Source organism: Lactuca serriola, chromosome 4 (genome assembly GCF_051521515.1).
Source record: "Lactuca serriola cultivar US96UC23 chromosome 4, Lser_US96UC23_V15, whole genome shotgun sequence".
Lineage (NCBI taxonomy): Eukaryota > Viridiplantae > Streptophyta > Magnoliopsida > Asterales > Asteraceae > Lactuca > Lactuca serriola.
The window spans coordinates 281,699,593-281,705,869 of record NC_136411.1 but is presented as its reverse complement, the minus strand read 5'-3'; the positions used below and the strand labels follow the sequence as shown (position 1 = coordinate 281,705,869).

The following is a 6,277-nucleotide window of genomic DNA, read 5'->3' as shown; positions in this document are numbered from 1 at the left end:
CTTTTTGTAATATCTCATCATCCAAATGGATAAATGAGATGTTTTCTTTTCTTTCCTCTTCTTGCTTGGCTTCTGGTAAAGCTTTAAATATTACAGACTCATCACCCACCCTCAATGTTAATGTAGACTCGCATACATCAATTAAAGCACATGCGGTGTTTAAAAATGATCTCCCCAAAATGATTGGAATTTTGGGGTCTTCTTCCATGTCAACCACCACAAAGTCTACCGGAAATATAAACTTGTCTACTTTAATAAGGAGATTCTCACAAACGCCTTGTGGATGAATTATTGTCTTGTCTGCCAAATGGATCTTCATATTTACCGGTCTTGGCTCCGGTAAATTCAACCTTTGAAAGAAAGAGAAAGGCATCAGATTGATGCTTGCACCCGAGTCAGTCAATGTTTGGGTGACAACTTCATTACCAAACTAGCACGGAATTATAATATTCCCCGGATCGCCTTTCTTTTCGGGTAGCTCACCCAATAGTATCTCCGCGACTTCAGCCAAATCTTTCCTAGCAGCAAAAAGACCTTTTAGCAAGTTGAAGTATTTGGGTGTCTGGAGCATTGTTTCCACAAATGGCATATTAACTTGGAGGGCTTTAACATGCTTCATGAAGGTTCTATACACTTCAACTTTTTCTGTAGGCATGGCTTTAATTGGGTATGGCAAAGGAGGATTATATGGCTTTAAAGGACTGGCAGTTTTATCATTCACGCACGGACTCGTCGAGTCCATTAGATGGACTCGGTGAGTCAGGTCGGGTTTTGCTGGAGCCGACTCTTCTGCCCTCTCTGTCGTCCTCTTGGAGATCCTCTGTGCATCTGTGAAAATTTCTTCTTGACTGGAGGTCACTGCACTCACATTCTCCATTCTCGGATTGGTTTCGGTATTACTTGGAAGTTGACCTGGTCTTCTTTCGTTCACTTGGTGTGCAAGCTGTCCCAGCTGTTTCTCAATGTTGAGAATGGATGCCTGCTGATTCCTTAGCATGTTTTTGGTCTCATGTATTGCGGCATCGTGATCATTGTGTCTCTTTTCGGACGCGGCTATGAATCTAGTAAACATTTCTTCCAAATCAGCTTTCTTTTCTACTGGTTCTTCTCTTTGATATAGTCCCCTCTCCTTCTGCTTGTATTTTTCCTCCTTAGCCTTCTTATACTCTTCGTACAGGAGCCATTCCTTCCTAGGTTTTCGCCAATTTTCGTCGTATTGATCGCCACTTGAATAGAAGACTTGAGCTTTCTTATTTCCATTCTCATCCAAATCACAATCCTTTGTTAGATGGGGCCCTCTACAATTTTCACATCCCACCCTCATAGCATGGATTGTTTGATCCATTTTTGTCATTCTTCTATCAAGACTATCAAGCTTAGCTATCACCGCCGCTATGCTATCATTTGCCGCGTTCACTACTCCCCGACTTACTTCGTTTCTTGGATTGTGGTATTCTCTAGAGTGCTTAGAGAATTCTTCAATTAGCTCCTTGATTACCGGGGGCGCCTTCTTCGTGAGCGGACCTTGAGAATCTAGCAATTGCCTTGTGGTGACATTGACTCCATCGTAGAGAATGGAGACCTCTTGTTGGCTATTAAGGTCGTGATGTGGGCAATTTCAAAGCAAACTCTTGTACCTTTCACATGCTTCATAAAGAGATTCTCTGGGCTGTTGCTCGAAGTTGGCAATTGCTTTCTTTAGCTTGGCTATTTTGGAGGGTGGAAAAAAGTGATCTATGAACTCCTCTTTCATCTTGGCCCATGTGGTGACTGATCCGGGAGGAAGTGACTTTAGCCAATTCTTTGCAGCTCCTTTGAACGTGACTGGGAGCATGCGAAGAAGCTGGGTCTCGCGAGGGACATTCAGTACATTGAAGTAGTCGGCCACATCATTCACTTCGTCCAAGTGCTTGTAGGCGTCTTCGTGATCCTTCCCATAAAAAGGAATCTCCTTGAGTTGAGCGAGAATATGGCCTTTTAGTTCGAAAGTGGCGGTTGCGGGAATTGCGGGCTGCATAAGTCCCGGGCCGGTGTCATCGCGCATCATCTTCTTCCATTCCCCCATGGGTACTTCATCGATATTAGCCATAGTGATGACTAAATTGTCTTCAAACTCGGAGTCGTGCTCGAATGTGAGTTCTTCTTCTTCCTCGGACTCGTATTCGATATCTTCTTGAATTGGGTCTTCGATAGTCAAAGAGGCACTGGATGCTCCGGATTTGCTGCTCCTCTTCTTGCTGAAAACAGACTTGAGGTTTTTGAGTGGCGAGATCTTTGAAGAAGCGGATTCTACAATGACTTTGCCCTTGCTCTTCCTTAGCACGGATTCCGGGTCTTCAAGAGGGGGGACCAGAGGTGTATCAGATCCTCGGGTCATGAAACAACTGTAAACAAAACAAAAAAACGCGTAAAAGGAACAAAAATAAAATAAAATATTAAAACTGAAACAGCGATGTACTCGCCGAGTCGGCACGAGTGCACTCGGCTAGTTCAAGGCAAAAACAGAAAAAAAAATTCTAGTTACTCTAAAAACGGAATTTTATTAAAACTAATTCTACTTACTGAATTGCTTCTTAAATAACTTTGCGTGAGATAAATCCCACACAAAGGATCGATTAAATTTGAATTTAATGTTAATTTTTAGAACCGTTCCCCGGCAACGGCGCCAAAAACTTGATGTGTGCAAACTCACTTAGTTTTAAACCTACTTTTAATTATCAAATAACACACAAAAGGCAATGAACCTATCAATTGTGGTATAGTTAAATAAGCAGGGTATCGATCACAGGGAATGGCAAATTAAAATTAAAAACTAATTTTATCTAAGTTAATTAATAAGTAGGGGTTTTATCTAGTTTTACAAGACTAGAAACTTACTAACTATTACTTACTTAAAAACAAGAAAACAAAATACTAACTAGATTCAATAAATGGAAGGGAACTTCTGTTTAGTTCAACTTAGTTGATTCTATGGTTGATTTCAAGGTAATGGTGCAATGGATTAATTCTTTCGTTGGTTACCGATTCAAGTGATTAGATTCGCATTCACTACACTAATCCTTAGCAAATAAACTAACTTAAACAGTGGCCAGTTGTCTAATTTAATTAGATTTACTAGATTAATTATTCGGGTTAATTTAGACTTGCAATAGTTAACTAATTTAATCTTTTAATTAACTTCTTGTTGATGGTCATCACACAAGCTTGCACATGAATTTACTTAATTTTCTTATTAATTCTAGTTTCATATTCATTAATCCTAGACATATGGCATAGTGATCACATAACATATGAGGTTAATAATCAGTAGATGTTCATGCTAATCAATTATCTTCCTATTAACAGAAAATTAATTAATATTCACACACAAGGTTGTTTAGCAAGCTAAAATAACAAAAATTCACCAACTTAGAATTAATCCTACCAATCAATCAAACCATATTGTCAACTTTGTATCCCTAAACAGAAGTCTAAAGGTTTTAGCTCATAATTGAAGTAAATAACAACAAACAAACAAAGTCAAATTGTTTAACCATAATGATAAAACAAAAGAATAAGTGGAATGATGAAATTTTGCCTCAATTCTTCTTCGGGATTGAATTCTAGCTTCTCTCGTCGTCTTCTAGGGTTGTTCTGCCTTCTCAATCGCAGCTAAACTCTTCTGAATCGTTCCAGAATTCTCCTCTATCGTTCTGAGGAGTTATCTTTATATATACGAATTGTCTCGTCGAGTCAGGTGGCGACTCGTCGAGTCCATCTCTCAGTCCCCGTATTGTGATAAGTCTCTGGGATCCCGAGTCATTATCTTCTCGATTCTTCGATCGGATTCGCCGAGTAGTCGACCCTACTCGCCGAGTAGGTGTTATTTTTGGTGTTTTTCTTCTTTGTTCCATTCTTGAACTTCTAACTGTTCCTCCCGCTTCCTTTCGCTTCCGAGCTTCATTTTTGGACTGAAAATATAATTCAAACACTTTTAAGTACCTTTTGTCCATAAAATGCAATAATTTAGCTAATAAATGAATAAAAATCTATACTTAATATGAACTAAATATGCACATATCAGGTACTGATAAACGAATAAAGGTTGTCTAAAAACTTTGATCCCAAATCACTCTTAAAGTCAGCTATTATTTTATTTTTGTTAAATTTTTTCATAGTTTCTTCTAATTTAAATATTACGGAAGAATTAAAAATTTAAAAACCAAAAAAAAAATCAGAAAGTCAAAAATCAAAAAATAGTGTTATTTTTGTTTTATTTCTTTTTCAGAAAACATGAAAAATCCAAAAAAAAAAATATTGTGTGCTAATTTTTCTTTTAGTTTTGTTTTGTCTTGAAAAGTGATTTCAGGTGTAGATGAAACTCATGGAGTTTGTGTCGAAAATTTCTGAGCCAAAGCCTCATCCGTGAGCATCGAAGAATTCTCGTTCGAAGGAGCAAGAAATGAAGATTATTCTTTCGACATTCAATCTTTCAACCCCAGAAGCAAGGTGAAGTTGAAATTGAAGATTATGTGATGGATTGCATTGAAGTCTCCTCAATCAGTCTGATGCTATCTTAAATCTGCTGAAGTGATCAAGAAGATTTGTTCTCTTTGATGTTCTCTCTGAAGATTCTCAAGCTGAAAGCGTTGTTTTTCATGAATCAGTACGTCAAGCCTCCTCACCCAACATGCGTTCAATGCCAAATTTTGAAGAAATGCCCAACTGCTCAAGATTAAGTCAATTATTGAAGATTCATCATGTTCATCTTGAAGTTGTGAAGAATTCGAAGATTAAAGCTGAAGCCAAAGCTCCCAATGAAGATTATCAAGAAAGCCATCTACTTTTTAGGGGGAGCTTGTTGGGTTAATTAAGAAAATAAATTTATAAACCAAAGGGGAGATTGTTGGGTCAAAAATATGGTTTATACTTTACTTTTCTTGAAAAATGTATTTTTGTGTTTTGGACCGTAAACAACTTGGTGTTTACAGCTGTAAACGAGTTTACGGTTATGTTTACGGCCGTAAACCCATTTACGGACCATGTTCACCAAGCCATATTCCCTTGTATATATATATATATATATATATATATATGTGTGTGTGTGTGTGTGTGTGTTAGGGGTGAGGAGTAGAGATGGATGAACATGAGAGAAACGGGAGCTTATATGTGTGTGTGAATCTTTTGTATCTGGAACTTTAATTCTAATCAATTCATACAACGATTCATATTATTCTTCTTCTCATTCTCTTCTATTTGATCTGACATCATCCGTTTGATTGGGATTCTGCACCATTAAACGGATCTGATTGATACACAGGCAAATTAGGACTTACGCTGTTTATGCTTTTGATATGTATCGAAAATGACATCCCGAGTCTTTTTAATGAAATACATTTCTACGGAAATGATTTGATAAATCTTTATCATATTTTTATTTTGGGAACAAATTCTGCAACACTTTTATGCAAGATGTTACTCTGATTTTCAAACAAGCATAAACAAAATCGGTCTTTTCTGGCCGTGAAAATGGGGATGTCATAACACTATTTTTGGATGGATTAAAAACTTGAGAAATTATACTATATGACATGTTAATTAAGGATTATTTTCAAAAAAAAGTGTTATAAATAATCTAACCGAAATGATATATAAAGCAGAAGTTATGACGAAAAAAAAGCGTGTCATAAACTATGGGTCATAAAAACTTTAAAGGCATGGATAAAGAATCTGCGTGTCATAAAATCCGTAAAGCGCGTCATGATCTGAATAATATGAATTCTGCCAAATCGCATTTCATAAAATAGTTGTCACATGTGTGCAAAGGAAATGTTACTTCCTTAATCGATAAAAGGACTCAAAATTTGCGAAAATCCGTTAATGCTCTAATGAGAAACTTTCCTTCACTGTACCTACCTAGCGTACATCGTAAGTCCTGTAGTTATAACCAGAGTTTCCTGGAGGGAGAGCGAGGTAATTATGTATAGATCTATACGGGGTTTACACCCCCACACCTAAGTTGTTCGCTACAGCTAGACGGGGCCAATATAGGGTGACAAATATCTTACCGAAATCGACGCATGTAGAACGTCATGACAAGCATATCAGTCACATCAAGCATGATTGTAACGACTCACATATGGATTAACAACATTATTTTGGATTTACAAAAAGTATACACTTCACTGGATTTATAAAATACAAAACTACACTTCATTTATCATTACACTATTACCACCACTCCAGTCTTAGGGTTTAAGACTACAAATTATCATACAACAGAAAATATGAGATTTTT

At 37.1% G+C, this 6,277-nt stretch overlaps 1 non-coding gene across 1 annotated transcript; it reads left to right on the top strand.

The window, feature by feature from the left end:
- The first annotated feature begins 1,598 nt into the window (after positions 1 to 1,598).
- LOC145049054 (small nucleolar RNA R71) lies at positions 1,599 to 1,705 on the top strand. Its single transcript, XR_013683174.1, has one exon. It is a non-coding gene; the product is annotated as a small nucleolar RNA R71 (small nucleolar RNA).
- The last annotated feature ends 4,572 nt before the right edge of the window (positions 1,706 to 6,277 follow it).